Source organism: Crinia signifera, chromosome 1 (assembly GCF_055691185.1).
Source record: "Crinia signifera chromosome 1, ASM5569118v1, whole genome shotgun sequence".
NCBI classification, from domain to species: Eukaryota; Metazoa; Chordata; class Amphibia; order Anura; family Myobatrachidae; genus Crinia; species Crinia signifera.
The window spans coordinates 240,808,011-240,825,274 of NC_139217.1; positions in this window are offsets into that span (position 1 = coordinate 240,808,011).

The window sequence follows — 17,264 nt, forward strand, 5'->3', positions numbered from 1 at the left end:
AACACCTACTGGTTTAGTTCCCACTCTCCAGGCAGTATCGCCCTGCGGCTCAGGAAATCCGCCACTATGTTCTCTTTTCCTGGAATGTAAACTGCCGAAATCGATAGCAGATTTGCCTCTGCCCAGTTCATGATCTTTTCCGACAATCTCATCAACCTCTGACTTCTGGTTCCCCCTTGGTGATTTACGTGGGACACCACTGTCACGTTGTCTGACATAATTCGGAGATGAGAGCCTCGAATTTTTGTTTTGAGCATAGATATTGCTTCCCAAACAGCCTGCAGTTCTCTTGCGTTTGAGGAATTCTTTGCCTCTTCCTGAGACCAGTTTCCCTGGACTGACGATTCGCCCATGTGGGCTCCCCATCCTGACAAACTGGCGTCCGTTGTCAGTATCCGGAAACTTGGATTCTCCAAGCTGGAGGATCTGCTCTCCAGATCTTCTAACCACCATCTCAGGGATCTTCTCACTGGTTGTGGCAGCTGTATCATATGATGGTCTTTGTACCCTCTTTTCAACAGTGGAAGCAAGTGCCACTGTAACTGTCTTGAGTTCCACTGTGCCCAGGGCACAATCTTTATACACGACACCATCATCCCCAGCAATTGAACTGCTTTTAGAAATGGGATACTTTTCTTCGGAAGTATCCATTCCGTCAGCTCTTTTATCTTCGCCCCTCTTTCCAGCGACAAGGCCACTGAGTACTTTTCCGTGTCTATTCTGACACCTAGGAACTGTATCCTCTTGGTGGGATTGAATTGACTCTTTTCGTCGTTTATTATCCACCCCAGTCTTGTCAGTGTTTCCAGAGTAAGCGATAGGCTCAGTCTTACTTCTTCCGCCGAGTCCCCAGCAATTAGCAAATCGTCTAAGTATGGCCAGATCTGGACTTTCCTTTTTCTCAGCTCCGCCATTACTGTGATCAGAACCTTCGTGAAGACTCTCGGTGAACTTTTCAGTCCGAATGGTAGGCATGTAAACTGAAAGTGCTGACCTGCCACGTAGAACCTTAGAAACTTCCTGTGATCTCTGCATACTGGAATGTGGTAGTACGCATCCCTTAGGTCCACTGAGGCTAGGAACTCGTTTCTCCTTATGCCTGATAGTATTGACGTTAGACACTCCATCCTGAACTTTATCTTCCTTATAAAGTAATTCAGCTCTCTTAGATCCAGGATGGTCCTGAACCCACCTTTGGCTTTCTCCACTAAGAAGAGATTGGAGTAAAAGCCTTCCTTGTGTTGGGTCTGTGGCACCTTCTCTATTGCTTTCAGTTTCAATAGTTGCTCTATCTTTTCCCAGAGTGCTGATCTCTTCTGCCGATCTTCTGGTACTCTTGACTTCATGAATCTGCTGTGAGCTGGGAACTTTGCAAATTCTATGCGATAACCCTCTTGAATTATCCCCAACACCCACTTGTCTGTTATGGTGTCTCTCCATTCCTTTAAAAACAGTGACAGTCTGGCTCCTACCTCCAATTCCCGAGGATAGTCATGACCTTCCTCCTCTATCCGACTGGAATCGCCCACGAAAGGACTGACGAAAGGACTGCCTTGAAGTGCTGGAACCTCTTCTATAGTACGGCCTGCCCGGTCTGTACGTCTTAGACTCCTTGTACGACTGTTTGGATGAAGTCGGTTAAGGGAAACGATTTCTTCTATCTTGAGGAAGCCGAATCGATTTTCCTCCAGACAACTTCTGGATCATTGTGTCCAATTTAGACCCGAATAGGAACTTCCCTTCAAAGGGCAGCGTCGCTAGTTTGTTCTTAGAGTTGGCGTCCGCACTCCATGGTCTAAGCCATAACGCTCTTCTGGCTGTGACCCCAGCGGCCATAGTTTTCGCTGAGAATGATACTGAGTCTAATGAAGCCTCACATAGGTAGTCTATTGACTTTTGCATAACTTCAAGGCTCTTCAATAAATACTGCTTGGATATTTTCTCTTCAACATCCGTATGGAGGTTAGACGCCCATAGCCTTAAAGCCCTTGCCACAGATGCCACTGCCACCGTGGACTTCAGTGCCCCTGCCGAGGCCGAATGGACCTTACGTAAGGTGTTCTCAGTCTTCCTATCCATGGCATCTTTAAAGGCCGCCGAATCCTCCACTGGGATGGTGGACCTTGATGTAAGTTCTGCCACCGCGGCATCCACTTTGGGCAGTGAACACCAGCCTAGGAACTCATCATCCTTGTATGGGTACATCTTATCGATCCGATTACCCAATGTTAATTTCTTGTCCATATTCGTCCATTCCTTGGCGATCATATCTCTCACCATGGCGTGGACCGGAAATGTTCTCCCCTTTTTCGGTTTTTCATCATATAAGGGGTTCTTCACTCCCGACGTACTAGGCTCTTCCTTGTAATTCATCGCCTTATATATATTCCTTAGTATACCTTCAACCAAATCCAGATTAAAGGTTCTGGCTTCCTCTAACTCTCCTTCATCTGTGGAGTTCTTCTCTGGCTCCTGATGCTCTATTTCGTCAGCTGAGCCCTTTTCACCACTGAACCCCGCCTGAGCTCTAGATCTTTTTGGTGTCTTTGCCTGCAAATATTCATCTTTGGAGACAAATGAGTCCTTCATCCACGCCATCAAGTCCTTGAGAATCTCTGATTGCTCAGCCTTTCTCTCCACTCTTCTCTGTCCAGCTTCACATTCGTCACATAGTGATTTATTTTGAGCTGAAGCAAATAGTTTATCACAAGACATCTAGTCTCCACAAACTTCTTCTTTGCCGTTTTCTTTTTAGGAATTGTATTTTCAACAGGCACACTATAAGAAAAGACTACACTAAGTAACTTGTAAAATAAAATAAACTAATGCCCAAAACCAAAGGGCTTACCTCACTGGGGCATCAACCGGCTTGTGGGGAGAAGGTGTATCCATAACGCTCTCTGCTTCAGTGCTATCAAGTCCAGAATCCTAGAATAGCTGCACATGCTATTCCTCCTGGCGTTTCTTTAAATAGGGCGCCTTAACCCTATGATCGCCGCTTTTCCTATTCAGGATGGCCAAGCGGAACAAAAAATGCTTCCCCTTGTTTCCGTGGGGAAGCATTTGCCAGCGCACCTCCGGCGCTTGTGGGCGGAAGTGACGCGCACCGCACACTTCCGCCCCTTCTGCCTGTCCTCCGGAGCGCACAGACGCGGCTTGCAGCTCGGTCTGATGGCTCCCTTCTCCTGCTGCTGCCCGCGCTATAGCGCTTACTGCCTCCCAGCGCCTGACAGCCACAGCGTGCTCCCGCCTGCAGCTTCTCCCGCTGGGTATGTAAATTTTCGCATCTCTGGGTTTTAAACAGCGTTTCTCATAGGGACAACTATATGAGCCAGTGTCCCTGTAAAAGGCAGGAATCCATGCATAAGGGGCAGTATACTGACCTTAGCATCCTCCTCTCCCCGGGGAGCCACCCCATCACTGTATAGAGGTAACCCTGCTTAAACAAAATTAACAACCTACTCTGTCCTACTCTAAACGGAGACAGGAAAAAAGACACAGAGGAGAGCAAGGAGGGGGCTATTATACCCAAGGTGGGCGGTCCTAGAGAAAAATGTCCTGTCTGAATCTATGGGGGATGGGAATATCCCAGTGTTAAGGCTGCCATGGGGATCGTAGAAGAAAAATACATTAGAGACTGTACAAAGAAGGGCAACTAAAATGGTGCATGGCCTACATCACAAAACGTACCAGGAAAGACTAAAAGATCTTAATATGTATACTTTAGAGCAGAGAAGGGAAAGGGGGAACATGATAGAAACTTTCAAATATATCAAGGGTTTTAACAAGGTACAGGTGGGAGACATTCTTCACAGGAAGAGGAGCAGCAGAACACGAGGACATGCACTGAAACTAGAGGGAGGAAGATTCTGGGGAAATTTGAGGAAGAATTACTTCACAGAAAGAGTAGTAGATAAGTGGAATAGCCTCCCATCAGAGGTGGTAGAGGCAAATACAGTAGTACAATTTAAACATGCTTGGGATAGGCATATTGATATCCTTACAAAAAAATAAGGATCAAATATGGTTTGAGGTAACATGTTTAAAAAAGGGGCAGACTAGATGGGCCAAGTGGTTCTTATCTGCTGTCAAATTCTATGTTTCTATGTTTCTATGTAAGCAGCGATACTCGCGGCTAAATACAGCGAGTTTTCTGCAATAGCCGCGGGTCTCGCTGTTTTGGGGAATTCTCACCGTCCTGTGACGGCGAGGATTTCCCCAGAACGTTGAATAGAGCGAGCGGCCGGCACAGGGGTTAAACAGCGAGGATCGCTGTTTTTCTGCAATCCTCGCTGTTTAACCCCCTCGCCGGCCGCATTGAATACCTGAGAGCAGGGCCGGTGCAAGCCCCCCGCCCACCCCAGGCAATAAAAAACGCGTCGCCGGGGGGGGGGTTGGGGATACTAGCTGCGGCCCCCCACCCCCCGGAGCGCTGTACCTGCTGTTACAAGCTGCGATATGCAGCTTCCAGGTGCTGCGAGTCCTCTCCGCCCTCGCTGAAATCCCCCCCAGCAGAGAGTGGGTGGCGCACGCGGGGGACAGCATTGCTTCACGCCAGTCGGGATGGGATGCTTTCTGGTACCTCTCTATGGTACCTCGGTGGCTCAGTACCGCCCTCCAGTGGCCTGAGAGCGAGAGAGAGGGGAGAGAGAGAAATGAGGGAGTCAGGCAGAGAGAGGGGGGTGTAAGGCAAAGAGAAAGGTGAGATGGAGTTCAGGCAGAGAGAGGGTTACCTGGCAGAGAGAGAGAGTGGTGAGCGAGGGGGGTTTAGGCAGAGAGAGAAAGGGGTGTCAGGCAAAGAGAGAGAGGGTTCAGGCAGATAGAGAAAGGGGGGTAAGGTAGAGAGAGGGGTGTCAGGCAGAGAGAGAGGGTACAGGCAGAGTGAGAAAGGGTGGTAAGGTATAGATCAGGCAAAGAGAGAGGAATGAGGGGTCAGGCAGAGAGAGAGGAATGAGGGGTCAGGCATATAGAGAGGGAGTGAGAGAGGGCTGTCAGACAGAGGGAGAAGGGTGATAGAGGTGCCAGGAAGAGAGAGGGGGGGGGGGGTTCAGGCAGAAAGAGAGAGGGGGTAAGGTAGAGAGAGGGGTGTCAGGCAGAGAGAGAGAGGGGGGCTAAGGTAGAGAGAGAAGGATGAGGGGTCAGGCATATAGAGAAGGAGGTGAGGCAGAGAGGGGTGTCAGATAGAGAGAGATGTTAGAGGGAGAGGTTTCAGGCAGAGAGAGAGGGGGTTAAGGTAGAGACAGGGACGAGGAGTCAGGCATATAGAGGTGTGTGAGGCAGAAAACGAGAGGGGTCAGATAGGTAACTCGCACGTATAACTCACAGCAACCAGCAGCCCCCTCACCTTAGCGACACTGCTCGAGCCACGGTGCCGGAAGCCAGAGGACCTGCACAGTGCATTTGCTGCCTTCCAGGCCTCCCGCCTGCTCATCTCCTGCCCGCCGTTCCACCATGGAGCCCGGGGTTGCAGATTGAAGTTCCACTAGACAGCCACTAGCTCTGCAGCGATGGCGGCGGTCTATCACCATTTACATAGCAATCCGTGGCGAGCAGTGAGTGACGGGGGGTGACTCCCGGAGTTCCGCCACTGGGCTCAGTGCCTCATTACACTTGGCATATTATTATATTTTCCCTTGATGCCAACATGGATGGTGAATTTAGATCAAGCCCGTTTAAAAAAAAAGAATTTATGAAAAAGTTATGTCAACCTTGTCATGTATATACCTTTTGACACTATTGACCAATTGAATGGCAACATTTTTCATGCCAACCTTTTGATACTGTCGACCAATTGAATGTTGACATTTTTCATGTCGACATTTTTCATGTCAACCTTTACACCCTGTCGACCTGTTGGGGCAGACCTCAGGTGTAAGGGTACAGATCTGGCCTTAGCAAATTTAATGCCCTATGCAAATTATTATGTACGACAAAAAGTACTTTGTGATCAGGTGCGCATAACACAAAAGCAGCTTATCAACAATTTAAGGTGACATTCAAAAACCACCTGATGTGAAAGATAAACAAGAAAAGAATAAAATTGTTGAATTAGCGCTGATGTTGTTCCCATATAAAATGAGTCTGTGTGATAAATCACAAGTAAGTCCTTACGCAAGCCGAGAGGCGGAAGTTCTTTTGTCCTTAAAGCCGTGATGTATTTGGAGGCCTTGGGGACGATGGTCTTGCCCTTCGACATGGTATGCACATTTTCACTCCCGTCCTCTTCAGAGGTAGATTTTAGTGAAATGGCCAGGGTTTCACAATGGAATTCGTTCCCAGTTCATCATTCTGTCCCCGGCAGTTCAACTTTCTCTCTAATTGTGGCTCCTGGATCGGAAGCCATGGGACGGGCATCCCTTCTGGATTCCGAAGTGGGTACTTCTCAGCAAGGAGCAGTGGGTAGCGGGTATGTGTCATCAGTCCTTTAAGGGTCTTTGGTCTCTGCAGAAGAGCTGACTTCCAATCAATCTGTTGGAATTGATTGGCATACAATGCCCTATGTCAGGTGAGTCTGTTACTGCAGGGCCATCCTGTTCAGGTCCAGTCAGACAACGCGACCATGGTCGCCTACATCAACAATGAAGAGGGCCCACAAAGTCAGTCTGCCATGATGGAGGCCAGCCGCATATTCCGGTATTGTTTTCCATGGGGAAGGTTTCAGGAGATATGAGCCCTGTCCTCAGCCCCAACCAACAGATATATCTATATCTATATATATGGGGTCGGTGGCTACACTGCAACATGGGAATGGCCAGTGTTTCATGGGCATTCGAAAATAAAAAATAGCAAACAGAGAGCACACTCTATTGATCTAATTTACTATTTGTATTTAATATTATAAAGATGATAATCTAAATCACATGTATAGTAAAAAATTAATAATAAAACAATAATTAAATACACCTTAAAAAAGATTTATAATAAATGCTATATTTATTGATTCATAAAATGCATCAGCATCCACCGTAATTGGACAATTATGTTAATTTCCTTCTGGGCAACTCAGACCCATTTAGAAACAATTGTAGCTTCCCTTGTATTTTTGCATATACTTCAGATAAATATAAAAGTTTGTAGCAAAGTTAATGCAACATAACTGAATGTTCTTTAGATGATCATATGCCTCTGTGGCTGAAGATAGTGGAAAGACAGTCCTGCAAACAATAGAAAGTATATTACCGGCTGCTGGCTTGGTGCGGCGTTGAGAAGTGATGTTAGAGAATGTCCGCTTCTACTGCCGTTGCTCTGATGGAAGGGAGCCGGTGCCGGGAGCAGACACGCAGTGGGCAAGATGATGGTAAGTTGGTCCCGTACCCGCTCACACCAGCGTGACTCCGTTGGAGTGGGAGCCGATGCTGGGAGCTGCCGTGGGACGTCTCTGGATGGAATGGGCGATGGTAAGTTGGTCCTGTACACGCTCACACCAGCGTGACTCCTATGGATAGGGAGCCGGCACTGGGAACCGCTGTGGGACGTCACTCACTGCATACTCAAATGCCAATCACCTTCCAGATCACAGATTTCACTCTTAGGGATCGCCACAGGTCTCCTCTATTAGAGTTGTAATATCGTGCAGGTTCCACGTATGAGTAATTTTCCAAGGGTATGGAGGAATAAGGTGGATGGTTTAGATGCAGAAATATTGCTTTCTTGACGCGTTTCTCCGTCCTATAAAAATTGTTGTATATATTTCAAGTTGTAATAACAATACATTTTCTATGCAATCAGATCTTTAAAAGCATACAACTAGAAATACAATATTAAATTAATCTAATTGATTTAAGGCATCAATTAATGTTTTTTAGGAGATCTAACTTCTCTACTGGAATTTGACCAAGAGCCATGGCGTAGAGACAGAGCGCCGGACCACCAGCAACAGAGACTGTGCAACTTGGGTTCAAATCCCTCCGTGGATCATTCACAACTAAATTTGTTGTTATATTTATAGTATTAGTACATTTTTATTATTTTTAATTATATGTATATACACTTTATCGGTGTCATCATATAGAGCTTATTTGCCCAGAGAAAAGGGAGGAGAACAACAATCATATGGATATATAGAAATAGTATACCTATTAATACATCTTTATTATTTTTATTTATTTTATATGTATACACTTTACCAGTGTTATCATATAGAACTTATCTTACCAGAAAGAGAGAAGAAGAGAGGAGAACAACAATCATATCGACATAGTATGGATGTTAGCCCTATAAGTTTGACAAAAATCTATTTAGAACATATTTCTTAAATACAACTATACTATCTTTGGACCTATAGCAATAACGTAGTTAATGTTTATCATAGTTATGATCAGACAATTACTTAAACTAACAATTAGCAATCTACACCTATCTCTATTAAAGACATCTATTACTGTTATATATTATTATTTTATTTATTCGCATTTAATGAAAAATACATAAAAAAAAGAAAAAAAGAAATGAAGGAAACCAAGAAAAAGACTTCATCTATTTTTTGAAGGGATGTTAAAGTATCTAGACTTGTGCCAATGCACACACACACACACACACACACACACACACACACACATAATATATGTAGTGTGCATGTTGCAGTAGCACATACCTAGATACCATTGAGTTCAATATTATCATTCAGGCCTGCTGGAAACAATGTACCTAATGAAAATATCCAGTATGCTTCTCGAGCACACAATCTCTCAAATCTATCCCCACCTCTAGAGGTTTTTTCTATATGTTCTATACCTTGTACATGTAGTACTCGATAGTCACCTTTATGTTTAATTTTCACGTGTTTGGATAATGAATGATTAAGGATACCTTCAATTATATTTCTTCGATGTTCTAAGAATCTTGTATTTAAGGTGCGGATAGTTCGACCCACATATTGGGATCCGCACACACATGTGATAAGGTATATTACATATGAGGTTTGGCAATTGATAGAACTTTTTATATCGAAGTATGACCCAGAAGAAGTAGACTGAAAACAAGTATTAGGTTTTTTTTATATGTTGGCATGTCATGCATTTGTTTTTATTACATTTATAACAGCCCTTTTTGTCATAATCTCATGTTTTTCTATTGTTTTTTCATCTTTAAAATGACTTGGCGCTAAAATTTCCATCAGAGTTTTATTTCTCTTGTAAACAATCTTGGGTTCATCTTCCAGATGTGGTGCCAGTACATTATCCCATTTTAATATTCTAAAGTTACTCTTAATAATTTTCTTAAGGTGATCTGAGTGTGTATTATATTTAGATATAAAAAGTGGGTTATCAAGAAGTAGGTTTAGATTTTAGTTTTGAATTCAGAAGAGTACTTCTGTCTAATTCCAGACTTTCCTGTTCTGCTTTTTCTAGAAGCCATTTGGGGTATCCCTGTTCTGAAAATGTAGTTGTAATATCTTTCATTTGAGTCTTAAATTTAAATTCATCTGTGCAATTTATTTTGATTCTACAGTATTGATTCTTTGGAATATTATTTATCCAAGGTTTGAAGTGACAGCTATGATAATTCAAATAGCCCCCATTGTCTACCTCTTTTCTATATGTAGAGGTTGTAATTCGATTGTTCTCTATGGAGATAGCTATATCCAAGAAATTTATTTGTTTAGTGTCTGAAGTGGAAGTGAGTTTTAAACCAAAATTATTGGAATTAAGTGACTCTAGAATTGTGTGTGCTTGTGCAATATCCCCTCTCCAAACAAAAAATAAATCATCTATGTATCTGCCATAGGTCACCAGGTTCACCCTATATGTGGACTTTGCCACACATGTTGATCTTCAAATAGTCCCATATATTAATAATAATAATTTGCAAAGCTTGGGGTGAACCTGGTGCCCATAGCAGTGCCAAGTAACTGTAAATAAAAAACACCATTGAAAGTGAAGTAATTGTGCGTGAGTATGAAATGTACAGATTGCAAAATGAACTTCTTCCTTTCTTCACTTAGATTTGAATCAGTATTTAGATAATGTTGTATGGCTAAAATGCCCTCATCATGAGGAATATTTGAGTATAGTGATTCGACATCACATGTCATCAGAAAGTAGTCAGGTTGCCAATCTATATCTGAAATGAATCGTAAAAATTGTGTTGTGTCCTTAATATGTGAGGGAAGTGAAAAAAACTAAGTGTTGTAAGTGTGAATCAACAAAAGCAGAAATATTTGTGGTGAGGGACCCTACACCAGAAATAATGGGGTGACCCGGGGGTGCAGTGATGGATTTATGAATTTTTGGTAAGTGATAATATGTGGCTATTACTGGGTGTGGATTAAAAATGTAATTATATTCTTTCTTGGAAATAGCATTCTCGATTGCCTTCAACAAGAAGGTTTTTAAATTTTTATATTGTTTCTGATAATTTATCACAGAATTCTGTAAAATCCTTCATAGTAAGTGCATAAAAGGCCTCAATACAGCCACTTTTGTATTGCATAGGCTAGAATTCGGATTTTCTTTTTAATATTTTGTTTCTAGCTGAATTCTCTGTATCAAAGATAGGTATGGGGCAAATATTATTTTCATTTTCTAGTTCTTCTAGAATTGTAATTAGTTGATTGTCTGATTCCTCTAGTCTTATGGTTTTGTTTTCATTATTTAATTCCTGATTCAAAAAATATCGTTTTCTACACAGATCACGAGTGTATCTGTTCAACTCAACAAATAAATCAAATAATTCTGGTTTTTGTGAAGGGGCAAACTTAAGGCCCTTTGAAATAACTGCTTTCTCGCTCTCACTTAATTCTCTATTTGATAAATTGTATATCCCTTTTTCCCTTATTCTCTTCTTAAGTTTTTGGAGTGTCTTTTTTCTTCCTCCTCTTGATCCCCTTGTTCTAAATCCTTTCTTTTGGGGGTATCCTGACTCAACACCTGGTAACGGTTGTTGGTTTTCCAAATGGGATATAGATCTTTCTCTAAAAAAGGAACCGATGTTCTGGGTGGTGATGGGTTAGTATTAGTTGCATTTTGTTTCTGGGCCTGGTAGCTCATTTGTTTGGGTCTTGCTCTCCGAGACTGGTAATCAGAATGTGGTGATGGCATATGTCTATGGGTAATTTTTCCATTGGAATTCCTATTCCGATAATGATGATAATTTGGTCTATTATCAATTCCAAATATTAGGCTTCCAAACTGATTATCAGTCTCGTTGGTTCTTAGTTTTTGTGTATAGGGAGATCGGTTGTGAACTGGTCTCCCATTCTGGTTTTGGAACCTTCTATTGTAAGAGCGGACTTGGTTGTTTTTATAATCATAACTATCTCTAGATAGCTTGTTGTTTTTAAATTTAATTAGGGAATATTCAAATTCCTCTATCTTTTGATTAAGTTTTTGATCCCAATCTTTAAATTTTGCTCTTACCCTACCAAGGCTCAAGGAGGCTCTGTATCTTTTCTATTTCTACATTTGTAGCAGTAATTTTACTATCTCTGTGTTAGACAAGAAGTTCCATTAAACTAAAAGAGCATTGGTCTAATATGCTATTCCATTTTTTTTGTTAAATTCTCATCCTCTTTGAAAGAACAGGATTTAAAAATTCTAAGTTCACGTGGTATCATTTTTTCTGCAAGATATTTTTGGGAGCATTTTTTTGTCCAACCAGTGGCGAGTTTCAGTTTTAGTTAGATCTTCTAATTTATTAAGCAGTTGTGCCATATTTGATAAATTCCCTTCATGTGACTCAGTCACTTTATCTGATGTATCAAATAACAATCTATCTCATCTCTTATTTCTATCTCCTACGTTCAATGATGCCATTAGATCAATTCAGTGCCACCCGAAAAAAAGACTGACCAGTAGGACCGACTCAACACCAAAACCAAATAGTATATACCTTTAAAGGTATAATCAGGTGCAGCTTTTTTGTATAATTAAATTAAATTTATTAAGTATGAACCACAGCTTTAATGCTGCTCCCAAAAAACAGAAAGTTCTGAACCTTAGAAAATAAAAAATAGCAAACAGAGAGCGCACTGTATTGATCTAATTTACAATTTGTATTTAATATTATAAAGATGATAATCTAAATGTATAGTAAAAAAAAATAATAATAAAACAATAATTAAATACACCTTAAAAAAGATTTATAATAAATGCTATATTCATTGATTCATAAAATGCATCAGCATCCACCTTAATTGGACAATTATGTTAATAATTTCCTTCTGGGCAACTCAGACCCATTTAGAAACAATTGTAGCTTCCCTTGTATTTTTGTATATACTTCAGATGAATATAAAAGTTTGTAGCAAAGTTAATGCAACAGAACTGAATGTTCTTTAGATGATCATATGCCTCTGTGGCTGAAGATAGTGGAAAGACAGTCCTGCAAACAATTAGATAGTATATTACCGGCTGCTGGCTTGGTGCGGCGTTACTCTGATGGAAGGGAGCCGGGAGCAGACACGCAGTGGGCGAGATGATAGTAAGTTGGTCCCGTACCCGCTCACACCAGCGTGACTCCGTTAGAGTGGGAGCCGACGCTGGGAGCCGCTGTGGGACGTCTCTGGATGGAATGGGCGATGGTAAGTTTCATGGGCATTCCCAGTCAAACACTGGGTGTTTCCATGTAAATGTGGGAGTGACACGGTGTGCCGGGGGCTGGTGGCTGACATCACATGATGTCAGCCGCCCGCCCTGTCTTTGGACCAGTGCCTGAAAATATATCAGTCTCCACTGCATTATATTTTTGAGCCCTGGAAAAATCATTTGTTGGTCAGCGACCATCGAATGATTTCTCCAGCATCGAGCACATGCAAGGGGATGTGATTTAATTTCATTACTGCCGCTGGTCAGGATTGGCTAGGAGAGGGGCAGATCAGCTAGTGCATGATAGCAGAAGCCCTTGTCGCCCCAGGGGAAATGGGCCGCATACTCCTCAGATTCCTCTTGCTTCTCATTGGCTTCTCTAGGATCATCGGGTCAGGGAAAGCTGAGCGAGCAACGCAGGCAGGGAAGGAGGGGACAGGCCACAGCAAAGGAGGTATCACATGAGTGAACACAGAATGGGCACCTCATATCCCTCATAGTAAGCACAGAGTGGGCACTTCATATCCCTCACACTGAGCACAGCACACATCCCATCATAGCCTTCATTTTCTTTGTTGCACTAGAGCTGCCCTTTAAGGGCTGCCACCATTAGACAGCAGCCTAAGGCTTCCTAGTGGTGGCACCAGCCCTGGGGCAGACCTATTGACTGTCTATCTAGACACTATGGGGGAAATTTACTAACGGAAATTTGAAAAAAAAAAATAGGTGTAATTGTATCCAGAAATACACTTATTTTTGACATTTACTATCCCGAAAATATGGCAATTCGTATTCGTATTGATGTGCTATCAATATGAATACGAATGGCCATATTTTCGGGATAGTAAATGTCAAAAATAAGTGTATTTCTGGATACAAATACACATATTTTTTACAAATTTCCTTTAGTAAATTTCCCCCTATAGCTCTATCACCATTTTGGACCTTGAAATTTGAACATGAGATAACCTCGGGTTGGACCCAGATTCAGAACCCATTTACCCTGCTCTGATGACAGTGGTGTCACTGCGCTCGGCCCAGCACCCTCCATAAGGGCCCCGCACCTTGCACGCACAGTCCCACCTCTTTTTCGGGTGCAGGGCGAGGCACGTCCCGCATCCACTAATTCAAAAGTTGGGAGGTGCAAACACTGCCGCTACAAACACCCAACTTAGAAGAGCATATTGCGCCAAACATGACATTACTCTTTACCCAGAGAGAAACACACAATGGGCCTGATTCTGGTTGACCCGGTAAGCTGTGAGTAACAGAGTGCCCGCCCACCTGAAATAAAAACGTGGCCCCCCACCTCCCGTATGCCCTCGCAACCATATGAGGAGATATGTTATGATAACACATCCCCTGGCATGTGCCCACAGCAGGAGAAATCATTTGATGGTCGGCGACCATCAAATGATTTCTCCAGGGCTCACAAATATAAGTCAGTCTCCACAGATATTTTGGGGCTTCGGGACAGACAGGGTGGGCGGCTGACATCATGTGACGTAAACCGCCTGCCCCAACACACTGCACCACGGCCGCATTTGCATGGGAACACGCTGGGCATTCCCATATCGCCCCACTGCCCCCGTCCTGCCTATCTTTCCCTGCTCTCCATCTCTCCCTCCATCTCTTTTTCCATCTCTCTCTGCTCTCCATCTCTCTTTCTGTTCTGTCTCTCTCTGTTTGCCATCTCTCTCACCCTCCATTCTCCATTTCTCTCTGTTTGCCATCTCTCCCTCCCTGATCTCCAATTCTCTCCTTTTCTCTTTCTCTCTCCCCTCAATCTCTCTCTCTCCGCACTCCATCTCTCTCTCTGCTCTCCATTTCTCACTTTCTGTTATGTCTTTCTCTCTCTCTCTCTCACCTTCCATTCTCCATTTCTCTCTCTGTTCTCCATATCTCCCTCTCTGATCCTCAATTCTCTCTTCTTTTCGGTCTCTCTCTCTCCCTCTGTTCTCCATTTCTCTCTCTCTCTATGTTCTCCGCCTCTCTATCCCTCCTTTCTCCATTTCTCTCTATACTCTCCATATCTCTCTCTCTGCTTTTCTGTCTCTCTCCATCTGTTCTCCATCTCTTTCTGGTTTACATTTCTCTGTAGCCCTCAATTCTCCACTCTCTAGGTCCGCACTCTCTCTTTTCGCTCTTTATATCTCTCCATCTCTCCAGTCTCTATCTCCACTTCCCTTTACGCTTTCTGCTCTCCTTTTCTTTCTTCTCTCCTTTTCTATCTCTGCTCTCATTCTTCTCTCAACCTTCCCTTTCTCTTCCTTCTCATTCTGCTTCCCCTTATCTTTCTTCCTCTCTCAGATTTCCTGTTAAACCCCCTTGTTTTTTTTCTGCCTCTCCCACTTACTGTATACTTTCCCTTCATTTCTTAGCAAGCCCAATCAAACCCCTGTACTCCCTCACACCCCAGATACCTTCTGCCTCTCACAGACTGCTACTTACTACATCTCTCTTTAAACCATTTTCCACCCTCTGCCTCTGCACATCACCCTCTACTTATCATCCTCTCTTCATCACCCTCTACCTCTCCCTGCAACCCACTCTTGGTCATCCTCTGCCTCTCCATATTACCCACTGCTTGCTTGCTGTCACACCTCTTTCTCCCTGTTAACCTCTTTGTCCTCCACAGTTTATCAATCACCCCCTGAATCACTCTCTCCCCATTCCCACTGCCTCTCACTGTCATTCTATATACTTCCACCAATCATGATCCTGTGAGGCCATGCCCTTTTTCTGAAAGTGTGTGCACCCTGGCACCACTATTCCCCTTTCCCCTATCATGGTGCCCCCCCTGTCATTTTTTTCTGGATCCGTCCCTGCATATGTGCAAGTGCCCGGTTTCCCCGATCCTTGTGCAGGGGCTGCTAGTAGCGGAGGTGCCACATCCTCATGTGGTGGTACCTACCCCGTCAGATCCTGGCTGCTGCTGGCATTTAAAAAAAAATACATACTACTACCTACAATATAATAACTAATGTGGTGGCGCCTGGGACGACCCAGCATCCTCCGCAGTCCACTCCTACCTGCTCCTTTCTCATTCAATGTCGGGTGTGACGTCATCAAGTTTGCCCGTCATTCAGTGAGGAGCATGCAGAGAGGATCCCTAGAAGAAAGAAGACAGAGGGGGAGATTCTATAAACGAAAATTGCAGTAAAAAACCCGTTATCTGGGTTTTTACCGAATTTTGGGATGCTCTAAGCATCCCCCGCCGGGTTATAGAGACAGGGGGCATCGTTAGAAAAATCTGGCGATGCCTCATAGGCATGGATGTGCAGTCTGGGGAGGCAGTGTCTCCCCTGTCATTAATGATTAAAATAATACAAAGAAGATACTTATGACACATATTCTGTGTCATAAGTATCTTCTTTATAATAATCTAATCATTCTCATTGTTTTAATTGTTGAAAATTGGTTTTGGAGGCACCAAAAGCAGTGCCTCCATCTGCCCCTTGCAAAAAGCTGGAAGCAGGGGGCTGGCAGGGGGCAGGGACATACAGACGGCTGTAATAGCCCATTTAAAAAACTAGTGAAAGCGGCACCTTTACAAGTGCCTCTGTGACAGGGGCGTGCTTTCACCCACTATGAAAGCATGCCCCGTCACTAAAGCCATTTGAAAGGCTAATCCGCTCCCCCTCCCTGCTGTCGGCATCCGCCCTGCACCCTCACCCAACTTTAGCAGCCTGCACCAGAAGCCGAGTCCCAGACGGAAGGGGAAGCGGACCGGTACCAGCGGGCACGGAGGGTCAGGTCCTGGAAGCAGCTACTGTCGACCAGAGACCTCACGATTGCGGGGCTCCTGTGTGCCGGGAAGCTGCGGCAGGTGCTGGAGAAGTGCGTCCTCTCCTTCCTTGAAGCGCTCATCAAGGAGTCCTGGCTGGGGCACAACAGCCTGCAGAGAGGCTGTTCAAATGTATGCGGAGCTCCCAGAGAGGGGAGGAGGAGAGGAGTCTGAGGACCGGGAGCAGCATTGTCCTGAAGTCCTCCCCTACACTAGCCCGCTGCATGGCTACCCTGAGGGACATTATGGAGAGGTCGCATTCTGGGCTCATTAGGAAGGTCTTTTTTCAACATGTCAGCGCCATGTCAAGTGAGCACCCATGCCATCTTACTCTACTCAGCCAGCCATAACCCCCATGGCAACAAGCATGTAAACCCCATGGCAATGATCACGTAAACCCCATGCCAATGAGCATATAACCCCCATGGCAATGTGCATATAACCCCCATGGCAATGTGCATGTAACCCCCATAGCAATGTGCAGGTAACCGCCATGACATTGAGCATGTAACCCCCATGGCATCAAGCATGTAACCCCCATGACATTAAGCATGTAACCCCCATGGCAATGAGCATATAACCCCCACTGCAACAAGCATGTAGAATGGTAATTCTTACTAGAGGCATTCTTTTTAACCAACACTAGCGGGTGCATTATGCAACTACACCGCACTGCTGGGGGCATTATGCGACTACACCGCACTGCTGGGGGGATTATGCGACTACACCGCACTGCTGGGGGCTTTATGCGACTACACCGCACTGCTGGGGGCATTATGCGACTACACCGCACTGCTGGGGGGATTATGCGACTACGCCGCACTGCTGGGGGCTTTATGCGACTACGCCACACTGCTGGGGGCATTATGCTTTTAAGCGACACTGAAATTCCAGGAAGGAAAATGTATTATTACACCAGTGAATGTATAGCGATACTCGGAAGTGCCGCGAAG